The sequence below is a fragment of the Bos indicus genome, chromosome 9 (genome assembly GCF_029378745.1).
Source record: "Bos indicus isolate NIAB-ARS_2022 breed Sahiwal x Tharparkar chromosome 9, NIAB-ARS_B.indTharparkar_mat_pri_1.0, whole genome shotgun sequence".
Lineage (NCBI taxonomy): Eukaryota > Metazoa > Chordata > Mammalia > Artiodactyla > Bovidae > Bos > Bos indicus.
The window spans coordinates 99,085,587-99,097,672 of record NC_091768.1 but is presented as its reverse complement, the minus strand read 5'-3'; the positions used below and the strand labels follow the sequence as shown (position 1 = coordinate 99,097,672).

Below are 12,086 nucleotides of genomic sequence, written 5' to 3'. Positions count from 1 at the left end.
TTTAGACATAAAATAGGAAATCAACCCTGAATATTCATTGGAAGGACTGATGCTGAAGCTGAAGCTCCAATACTTTGGTTGCCTGATGTTAGGAGCTGACTCATTGGAAAAGACCCTGATGCTGGGAAAGATTGAAGGTAAAAGGAGAAGGGGGCAACAGAGGATGAGACAGTTGGATGGCATCACGGACTCAGTCATCATGAGTTTGAGCGAGCTCTGGGAGAGAGTGGAGGACGGGGAAGCCTAGTGTGTTGCAGTCCATGGGGTTGCAAAGAGTCAGACACAGCCTAGTGACTGAACAACAGTTCTAGACATAAACAGCCTCAAACAGATTTGTTGTTAATTCTAAACATAATATTTCCTTCATGTCATATGGTTCATATCAAATTATAGTTTAAATGTATTAGAAACTTGTTCAATTATTAACTAGTCTTATGCATGCTTATTTCACACATTATGAAAAAAAATCAATATGAAGGAAATTACAAAAACTCTGTAAAGTCATAATATTCTTTTAGAATAAACATCATGTAGTATTTGTCTCATTTTGTGCTATCCTCAGCTGTGAAATTAGGTAATCCCTCCACCATAACCTGTCAATATTAGCAATAATTTGCTGTTTGTACCATTCAATCTCTACTCTATATCCAGGCACTGACTGTAGTTTCTTTTTTTTTTTTTATTATAGATTTAGGAATTGATTAATGAAATACAAAATGCTAGATCAACTTACAACTACTTTCAACATTACCCAACCAAAATCCATGTTCTGGCTCCTCTCAAAGTTCCACTTTCACAGGGAGGTGATTGTCACATCAGTACTGTTTAGATCTACTCCAGCTGCTCTTTATTAAGGCTACCGAGAAATTTGGATGATAAGATGCTCTGTTTCAGGGCCACTCATCACATTTGCTGATAAATGCTAACAATAGTTCTCTGTGTGCTTCCTCTGCTAAATTCACCCAACTCCTTGTCAACAGAGAAAGGTGTCAGAAAAATGTTCCTAATATTGCTCACAACCTTATTTAGTAAATGAATTTGAGTGTGAGACTACAGATTACTTCGACTTGTGCTTCTATTTGTAGCTACTTGCAAGTACAGCTTGCCTAGCCAATAGTAGATGTTCTTTTAAAGGAAGTCGAATATGAAGGGGAAAATTGTAATATAATACATTAGGAGAAAAATACCCTCTCACATTAGCTAAGGTGCTTTTCTGCTTACTAATCTAACAGTAGACACATATTGTTACAGAAAGGTGATGTTTTTCTTTTTCTCCTATTAATACTGGCACTGCAACATCAGTTCTAAGAGATGCTAGTTCACACAGTGTGAGGTGGATATTTATATTAATGAAATAGATGTTTAGAACTGTTCTTTTCTCCAAATTAGTTCACATCTTATTCACACACACACACATGTATGTATACATCTTAGATTTTCAGTAATATTTTAGTATTCTTTTTGGGAGTCTAAGTCAAAAGGATGAAATCTAAGAGTATGATCAGCCTAAGCAGCTTAAAAGTCAACAGCACGTCAAAATTAGGTAAATAAAATTATGATTTGTTTTTTGACACACTTAATATAGAAGAAGATCCTGAGTTTTAACATAATCTAACATTCGTTTATTTTTATTTTTTGAAGCCAAGTTTGTTTTTTATATAAACAGATAACTTTAAAACTTTATTTCTGGCTTTCCAATCTTTTTATTTTGTGACACTTGTACTTTGCACAGAGTCTAGTGGATTTACAATGCCGCGTTAGCTTCCATGTGCAGCAAAGCGACTCTGTCACCTATATACATATGTCTCCTCTTTTCCAGATCCTTCTCTGATACAGGCTGTCTCCGAGCCCTGCGTGGGGCTCCCCATGCTGTTCAGCGTCCCTACTGTCTGTTCCGTGTACAGTCGTATGTGGATAGTAATCCCTAGCTCCTATCCCACCCCTTCCCCTACCTTCCTGGTAACCATAAGTTTGTTTCCTAAGTCTGTGAGTCTGTTTGTTTTTTAAATAATTTCATTTGTCTCATTTTATAGATTCTACATATAAGTGATATCATGTGATAATTGTTTTTCTTTTTTTAAAGAAACATTTAGCTTCAGTTTTGATCTCTGCTGTTTTATTTCTTAAATTTATATGTGGTGGTAAACTACCCTTGTCACCACTGGCTTCATCCTGTCTTGATGGAATGGAGTATATCATGTTTTAGGAAAAGAAAAAGAAAAGCTCAGAAATAGCCCATGAATAAAGTTATTTCAGTTCTTTAGGGTATTTGCTTAATTTCGTAAACAAAACAAGAATAAACCTTGGACTACGTTATACAATATAAGCTAGCTTACTCACAGGATAACACCAGTTTAACCACAATGGAATTCAGATTGGCTATTAAGTTATGCTCTCGTAGACAGAGGCAATATGTTAGGCGACTGGAGAGGAAGGGAAGCCCTGCCGACAGTCTGTGGCCCCAAACCGGCCACCTCCATATGCTCGACAGCGCCTGCCAGCTTTGCGGCCCAAGCCCCCTCCTTCTCGGGGACATCCATATGCTCTCCGCAGACTGAGAGCTCGCCTTTTCTAAGACGGTCAGGTCTCACTCGACGTTCTGTTGCACTGAATATTTGTGAACAGAGATTCATAATTGTGTGGCAAAGATGAGACTACAGATGCCAGGCTTTTCCACCTTCTTCAAAGACAGAGTTATGGATCCTGACAGTCTTATATTTCAACTTTATAGAAAAACTAGTTGCATGCATTTTAACCCAACATAAAAATGGCTCAGGCTCCCATTTATGCATTAAGTAGTGGGGAGTCAGAAAGTAAGAAAAAAAAATATAACTGGGCTTCTGTGTTATTGTTTCAACGTGTAAACAGAAGGGAGTTGAATTTAGTGGAAGTGTCAGGTATACAATGAGCAAAAATGTGAACGAAGGATTTTTTTTCCCCCTGAATAATTGTCATTGATTTTAGTGTTTCTTGAGCTTTATTCACTTGTTGCAAATTTTAGACCTTACACATCCACTTCTTTGCTCATTGAACATTGTCTGTTTTTAGATTTTTTGGAAGCCTGGCCATCTCCTCTTTCATCTGGCAAAAAACAATAGGAAGTGATCATCATTTTCATTTCAGCTGAGAGATTAACCACATTCTAAATTATAAATAAAAGGATGAGAGCACAGAATATTTTTAAAAATGAAAGTCTGCCTCCTTAGTGGGAGATAAATACTAGTTGGACAATAGATTATAGGAAATGTGTGTTCTTATGTTGGTAAAATTTTTTTCATTTAAAGAAATTTCTCACTTTCTACAAAGGTGTTTTTTAAACCAGTCAGAACATTGATATGTTGCAAATATTTACAGTTTATGGAAAAAAAAAAATAAAATCCTGGAGAAACATTGAACACAAAACAAACTGAGTAGACAGTAAACTGAAAATATAAACGACATTAGTTTAAAAAGGAGTGTGACATTTCACAAATCAGAAATGACAAAAGCAGATATTAGCAATTTCTCTCAAGCTAACTTCCTAAGTTAAGAATTATTTCTTTCTCGCTATAGAAATTCAACCAGATCTGGACTGGAAATTACTTGCGACTTAACTTGCCTGAAAATTTGCGTGTGCGTACATGTGTGTGCTAAGTCACTTCAGTCGTGTTCGACAATGTGTGACCCCCGTGGACTGTAGCCGGCCAGGCTCCTCTGTCCATGGGATTCTCCAGGCAAGAATACTGGTATGGGTTGCCATTCCCTTCCCCAGGGGATCTTCTCGACCCAGGGATTGAACCCGCCTCTCTCTTTAAATATATATATATATATTTATTTTTAATTGATTGATGATTGCTTTACAACACTGGTTTGATTTCTGTCATACATCAACAGGCATTAACCATAGGTGGACATGTGTCCCCTCCCTCTCGAACTTCCCTCCTACCTCCTCCCGCCCATTCCCAGCCCTCTGGGTTATTACAGAGCCCTGGTTTGAGTTCCCGGAGTCATACAGCAATCTCCCGCTGGCTGTCTGTTTACGTATGGTAGTGTGTGTTTCCATGCTAGCCTCTCCATTCGTCTCACCCCCCTCCTCTTCTCCGCCACCCTTGTCTAAGTCTGTTCTCTGTGTCTGTGGTTCCCTAACCCATGTCTCTTATGTCTCCTGCATTGGCAGGCAGGCTCTTTACCACCCCTAACCCATGTCTCTTATGTCTGCTGCATTGGCAGGCAGGCTCTTTACCACCCCTAACCCATGTCTCTTATGTCTCCTGCATTGGCAGGCAGGCTCTTTACCACCCCTAACCCATGTCTCTTATGTCTCCTGCATTGGCAGGCAGGCTCTTTACCACCCCTAACCCATGTCTCTTATGTCTCCTGCATTGGCAGGCAGGCTCTTTACCACCCCTAACCCATGTCTCTTATGTCTCCTGCATTGGCAGGCAGGCTCTTTACCACCAGCACCACTGAGAAAATTTAAGGGACAACAAAACCATGACTTTTTCCTTTAGTGTATTCCCCCACTTACATACCCCTCCAAGGGTCTGGGAAAACACTTCCTTTTCCTTATTTGTGCCTCCTCTCTATAAATCCTTCTGTCTCTATTTTCTCTCCTCCTCTTTGGCATGTTAATAATCTTTTATTAGTACTTTCCTCCTTTTTAGCTCCTGACAGCTCACCAGTTTTTGGCTATAGGACCTCCCTGTTATCTGGTTAAGTATCTCCCAGTTTCTAGCTGTTTCAGGCACCACAGCCCCAGGTTCCTAGTGTCCCATATGTGATTGGTGCAGGTAAGGAAGAGAGGTGAGGCACACAGATGAGGTATTCCTTCTCTGTCAAGATGTTCACCTACACAGACACATACATTCAGAAAAACATTAATCCAAGGGGAAAAGCTGAGAATTTCTGTGTCAATATATATAATCTTGTGCTTCCCACAGGCTTTTCTGGTGGCTCAGATGATAAAGAATCTGACTGCAATGGAGGAGACCCAGGTTTGATCCCTGGGTCAGGAAGATTCCCTGGAGAAGGGAATGACAACCCACTCCAGTATTCTTGCCTGGAGAATTCCATGGACAGAAGAGCCTGGTGGCCTACAGTCCATGGCGTTGCAAAGAGTTGGACATGACTGAGTGACTGACACTTGGGCTTCCCAGGTGGCTCAGTGGTAAAGAATCCACCTGCCAATGCAGGAGATGCAGGAGACCCGGGTTCGATCCCACGGTCAAGAAGATCCCTTGGAGAAAGAAATGGCAACCCATTCCAGTATTCTTGCCTGGGAAATCCCATGGACAGAGGAGCCTGGTGAGCTACAGTCCAAAGGGTTGCAAAAGAGTTGGACACAACTGAGAGACTAAATGACATATAATCTTAGAGAAGACTGGATGCTATAATGCAAAGGTAGATCAGGATTTATAATAAAAGAACTTGAAGCCTCAATAATCTATCAACTACCTGTTACAATATACAAATACTTTTAGGGGAGAATTATCTTGAGGCCAACCTGATGTTAACCATCCTTTCTCATGGATTTTTACAAATACGTGCAAACACAGTTATGGTCTGTGCTCCCAAGTGCCTATGGATGAAACCACACACACACACACACACAAACCCTACCCTTTAGGGATGAGGAACTCCCAAAGCTATCACAGAATCCAAATCAGATATCGCTCCATAATTTTTGTTCATTTAGGACTTCATCATCATTTTCCTTAGAAATTACTATTTAGCAGGGACACAGACATTTGCTTTTAACTATTTGCACATGCAGCTATCTTCACCTTACAGGGAACGAATTAAAATACGATCACACCTCACTCAGGTATGAAACACCACGCCCCCGCGTCCCAGGGTGGCAGGTGAGCGCTGCAGGGGGCAGGTGTCCCACCATTCACAGCGACCTGTGTCGACCAGGAAGGGCTCTTCTGTGCAGCACCCGCCAGGGAACGTCTCCTCACTGCATCTTCAAAACGACTCATCTCATGAAGCTGCAGGAAGGTGTTCGCATACTGCCAGTGGCCCTTTCTGATGAGTTGGTGGTGACACGTGTGTATTAATGATCCCGGAGTCTGCCACGCTCGCCTAACAGACCCGGAAGGCGCAGAACCAACTTTTCCTTCAGGCCCTGAACATGCGATGGACGCTGAAACAGTTGTCGCGTGAGCGAATGAACTGGAGGAAGAAAAGCACCCACCAAGGACCTCAGGCAAGCAAAGCTTCCTTCCTCATCAAACCGAAGCTCCAGAGAAGATGTACTGGATCCACCGTGAGGGCGTTTCCTGCATCTCAAATTGTGTGTGTCACCCAGTTTTGAGCGAGTGACAACCGTCGGCCAGCAGGCACGAGGGTTAGAGGCAGACCGGGAATGACGACGACCCACCCGTCGGGGCTGGCGGTCGCGGCAATCGGCTCTCAGAGGGCGCGTCTCCCCGTGGGCACCCCGAGATGTGCCCCCAAACTCCTCGTTTTGGAGCTCTCACTCCACACCCCGTGAAAAGACAAACAATGAAAAGGTGCCCGTGGATTGAGCTTGCGAGGCTGGATTTGGTCTGTTTCGCACTCCCTTCAGGATTCTTGTTTCACAAGTCCAGATAAGAGGACTCACTGAGGCCCAGATAATCTGGCCTTTTTCTCAACTATTCATGAGATGTAGGCAAAATTGCCTATTTGCATTTCATGTTTTTGGCGTGAATTGCTCCGGTTGCAGGCAGGGTGCCAATCCAAGCTTCACTTTGCTAGAAGCCTCTGTAGGCTCACGGCCTCCTCATTTCAGTATGAAAACCGTCGTCACAACTACTCTTTGAACTCTGAGAATGGGGAATTCTGAAAACTTGACAGCTGGTGGCAATTTATGTAATTTGGTCTATTACTGCTGGCAGAACGTGGGAAAACGTAAGAATGAAACTCAGAATCTATAATACACACACACACACACACACATATACATATGTATACATATACATATGTGTGTATATACACAGACATCATACATGTGTATATGAGTGTTAGTCACTGAGTCGTGTCCAACCTTTTGAGACTCCACAAACTATCCAGTCCATGGGATTCTCCAGACTGGAGTACTGGAGGGGGTAGCTTTTCCCTTCTCCAGGGGCTCTTCCCAACCCAGTGATCGAACCCAGGTCTCTCGCATTGCAGGCGGATTCTTTACCAGCTGAGCCATCAGGGGAAGCTCAAGGACCTGTAGCCGGCAGTAAATATTTGTTGAGCTGAACTGGGGGGCAGGAGATGGACAAGAAAGGAGTCGGCAAGAGCCTGCAGTGGAATCAGACAACTTGTCTGATTCCACTGCAGGCTCCAAGGTCAAGGGGAGAACCTCCCCACACGGCTGGACCTCCCGCCAGGCTCCCACCGAGGGCCAGCATCCACTCCACTGTGTCCTCTACAGTTCTAGCTCTTAAAGAGGTTGGTACATAAATGAATGCCTGTGGACCGTGAGGCTAAGAAAGACCCAGTTGTGAAACTATTGGTAGTTTAGATTTCCTGACTCCTCTCAAAATTTATATGTACTATTGTGCGCATGGACTCTAAGGAAGTGGAAAATGAGTTTCACTAATTTTATTAAAGTATTCATTTCTTTTAACCCCCTAAGGCTGCTTTAAAAGTATTTTCCCATACATTTCGGTCCCTTTAACTTTCCTTATAATTATTTTCCAAATGATAAGGAAAGAAATAACAAATATCATTTATGGAAAAGTCATTCTGTACAGAACATTTGAAAGCCTGCTCACAGGAGGGTTAGGAATGTTTGGAGAGAACCCAGTGGACAGGAAACCGTGGAAGGGTGGGGCCCACCTTCTGCTGATCCTGACGGGGCCCCGGCTTCGGGGAGATGGGACTGGGCCGGATCCGGGTATCAGGGTGCTCAAGAGAGCAGGTGAAGCGGGGCGTCCCAGCGCAGGGATGTGTAAGAACAGGGTGATGGTCCGTCCCAGGTTTAGCCGTGAACAGCCCATGTCCTGGGAAACTTTTCAGTCCCGAGCAAACTGGGACGGTGAGCCACCCTATGCAAGAGTTATTCAAAACAAGGATCAAAAAAGAATGTTCTAGCCAGAGAGGTTTTCAGCAGTCATTGATTCACCCGTTATCATTTTTATCTCACTTTGAGCCCTGGAAGGCTAAAATTTGACCTTGCTTAGAGAAAGGGCTCTCGCCACAGTTCTATCAATACATCTGGAATGCTGCTCAGGAAATTCAATCCTTCTGCCTCTCCTACTCAGGGCTGTGTGTTGTTCGGAAAGTATGCGTGAACTTGGAAGTATGTGGCACGTGCCCACGTTCATACCCTCGGTGTTTTGAGCCCAAGGTCAACGCTGTTGCCTTAGAATGAGGTCAGGCAAGCGTCACAGATCACGGGATCGCACGTCTCGTGGACGCGGGGACAGGTGCGTGTGCGCTGCTGGGGGTTGCATCCTGGGACACCCTCTGCCCCAGTGTCTGCTTTGCTCTGAGAAACCCTCTTCTCGGGTGATGCCAGAGGTTCCAGGGAGCTAGCAGGCTCAGGACTTTTCCTTTCCCATACTGGAAAAAACAAAGTTGTCTCATCTTTTTTCCATTTTTTAAAAATAAAAACTACATGTAGACTCAGAAGTGGAAACAAATGAAGATGAGTACAGAATTCCCCTGGTTCTTAGTCTGTATCGAAGCAAATCTCTTTCTTTTTTCTCTTGCAAGCACCAACATCTCTGATAACATTTCAATATTAAAAATGATCACTGTCATTTTTTGTTATTTAATGGCCTAACGTTTTGTGTCCTTAGGCAAGTTTCTCAGAAAGATGCACTCACTATGATGCCACTTAATAAGAATTGGAATGTATAGACATTACTATCTGCAGGAACATAGTAGGGCTTCCCTGGTGGCTCAGATGGTAAAATATCTGTCTCCAATGCAGGAGACCCAGGTTCGATCCCTAGGTTGGAAAGATGCCCTGGATAAGGGAATGGCAACCCACTCCAGTATTCTTGCCTGGAGAATCCCATGGACAGAGGAGCCTGGCGGGCTGCAGTCCATACGGTTGTAAAGAGTCGGACACAACTGAAATGACTTAGCATGCACACACCCATTCCAGTATTACGGCTTGGAGAATTCCATGGTCAGAGGTGCTTGGCAGGCTACAGTCCATGGGGTCGCAAAGAGTTGGGTACGAGTGAGTGACTAACCACACACAGGAATATAGTGATATAGATACATACTACCTCTAATCCATATGTGTCCCCAGATGTATAATACATGTGTGTATAAATGTATCTATACATCTCTGTGTGTGAACATATGTATATACTTATGAATGGATATGCCACGTAACAAGCTCAAGAATCACACGTGACGGTGATCAGCGTGGAGCAAAAGAGGAGATGGGTGCTAGGAGCAGTTCAGATGAGAGCTAACTCATGCACCCTTCCGTAACGACCTTTCAGTCCGGCCACGGTCTATGCCCCTGCCCCCACACTGGGCACCTCTCTTCCCCAAGATGGTATCAGGTGCCAGTGAGGCCCCAGGCTTGACAGTCCAGGGTGAGTCCTTCCAGGCTACACTGCCTGGGCTTGAACCTTGGACCTGCCACTATCGCCCTGTGCAGCCACCACCTGGATCTTTATTCCCTCGGTGCCTCAGTTTCCCTATCATTTCCTTTTTCAGGCTGTTATAAACACTTACCATTTCTTTTATAAGATTGCTGTAAACCCTTATTTCCTTTATAAGGTTGCTATAAACACTTTACAGAGCTACTTTTCATTTAGAATGTGGCTGACACAAACTCTTCGATGGAAGGTCTTCTGATGACAGTGAATTAGAATTGCTGGTTCTGACTGTCAGGAGGACCAGACTGTAATTTAGTCGAGGGCAGGAAACCTCTCAAGAGTCTTAATTCTTCAAGCACTCAGAACCAAGTGCATTTAACACTATTGGGTGCAATTATTTATTCCTTCAACATAGTTATTAAGCTGTTGTTACCGCCAGACAGGGTGGCAGATGCCGGGTCTCCCCGAGTGAGCCTGGCACACACAACTCCAGCAGTAAACTGATTAGGAACGTGGGTGCTGGTACCACACTGCCTTGATGTGAGTCTTGGCTCCAATCCCCACCGTGCGACCTTGGGTAAGTTACTTAACATCTCTGTGCCTCACTTTCATCGTTTGTAAAGTGAGGACAACTATTCCATCCACTTCACAGAGCTGTGTGAGTCCTGGCTCCAATCCCCACCGTGCGACCTTGGGTAAGTTACTTAACATCTCTGTGCCTCACTTTCATCGTTTGTAAAGTGAGGACAACTATTCCATCCACTTCACAGAGCTGTGAGAATTACTGGATAAGTCATACAAGTACATGTAAGAAGAGGAAGGGAGCTCACAGCAAGTGCCTGGCGAGTGCTACGATAGTGAAGATTGTGCCGCGATTTGTTTATTACCATCTAGATATTTGATGGGCATCCAGGTGGGCAGTAGAGGTAAAGAATCCACCTACAATGCAGGAGATGCAGGTTTGATTCCTGGGTTGGGAAGATCCCCTGGAGAAGGAAATGGTAACCCACTCCAGTATTCTTGCCTAGTGAATCCCAAGGTCAAAGAAGCCTGATGGGCTATAGTTCATGGGATTGCAAAGAGCTGGACACAACTGAGCATACATATTCAGATATTTGACACTGTGTTTTGAATGAATATTTCTATCTTACTGAGCCATCTTGACATATTAGCCAAAATTTTTTTTCACAAGCAAAACAGGTAGTGTGAATTACACCAAAAATCTGAAAATCACTTTCATGAATAAATAGCTCCTCTTATCTGGTTAAAACATGTGCTACATTGAAAGATCAGATTAGAATGGCTATTTCAGTAAGGATGATATGTTACCGGATACAAGCTTTTACAGTAATTACACTCTCCCTCAAGATATTAGCAAACATAAGCATGGAAAAGGAGAGAGTCATACAGAAAATTCATACCTAGACACCTCTTCTTCTACAGAAATACTAACATCTTCTATCCTTGTGCTGTAAGTTTCAAAATGCCTTATGTGACCTCACAACTTTGAATTTTTTTATTTGTGCATCTCACATGAACTGGAGAGCTACTATTTTTAATTCTATTTGGATGGGGCTAGTTCCATGTTCCTTTGAAAGATAAGATAGCCCTTGCTCTGAATCATTCCCTTAAAATGGAAGATAAAGAGAAAATTTAAAATAAGAATAGAAAATAGCCACCAGTTTCATAAGGACAGAGGTGAATGGAACTCTTATTTTGATGATACACCTCTAGACAAAAGCATTTACAGATGGGTATTTTTTTTCTCCTTTATAGTCAAAGGAGATTTCAAAATAGACTTGTACAGCTGAAAAGACCAAAAATGTTCACATAGATGAGAACTCATCAGCACTCATGGAAAAGCAGCTCTAACTGCATTTGAAGGGAAGATTTCTTACCGTGAAAAGATTAAATACCCACTAATGAGAGATGTATTTCTTTTTCTCTGGTGGGAGGAAAACTACGTTGACGACTTAAGATTCAGGTTTTTAAAGTTCAGTAAAATAGTCACAAATTCAACTTAGGTTTTCTCTCCCAGTTTTCTCCCTTCCTCGTCTTTCCCATTTATATATTCTATAATTTATCCATCTGCCAAAACATCTTTCTATCTGTCTGCCTGTCTGTACACCTGTCTGCCTGTCTGTACACCTGCGATAGCCTGGCTATGTCTGTCTATGGATCTGTCTCTATCATTAAAGAAGCACAGGAAGGTTAAAATGGCAGGCGTGAAGGCCTCTGAGCGTTTGACAGTGAAGTTTTTCTTAAAATAATTCTCCTCAGCCCTCGAGGTCACCTGTCGTACTGGCGTAATTGTCACTTACCATAAAAAGTGTACTTCCAGGCAACAGGAGGGAAACATCCCGTGGAGCAGAAGGAACTTACAGGGCAATGAAAAGACTGTGTAGTAAGGACATGTGGAGAGCAGGGCCAATCAACACCCTTCCTCATTGGACACATAGATCTCAGGGTGGAATTTATTACAGAAGTGCAACAAAACCCAAGCGACAGTCTCAGCAGCGTGGATGGCGTGGTGCGTGTGGTTAGAGAGCAACGCTCTCTTTGGAT

At 43.1% G+C, this 12,086-nt stretch overlaps 1 protein-coding gene across 2 annotated transcripts in view; it reads right to left on the bottom strand.

Annotated features, from left to right (window-relative positions):
- Nucleotides 1-12,086, bottom strand: part of PACRG (parkin coregulated) — a 529,211-nt gene that overhangs the window by 103,854 nt on the left and 413,271 nt on the right. The window lies entirely within an intron of this gene.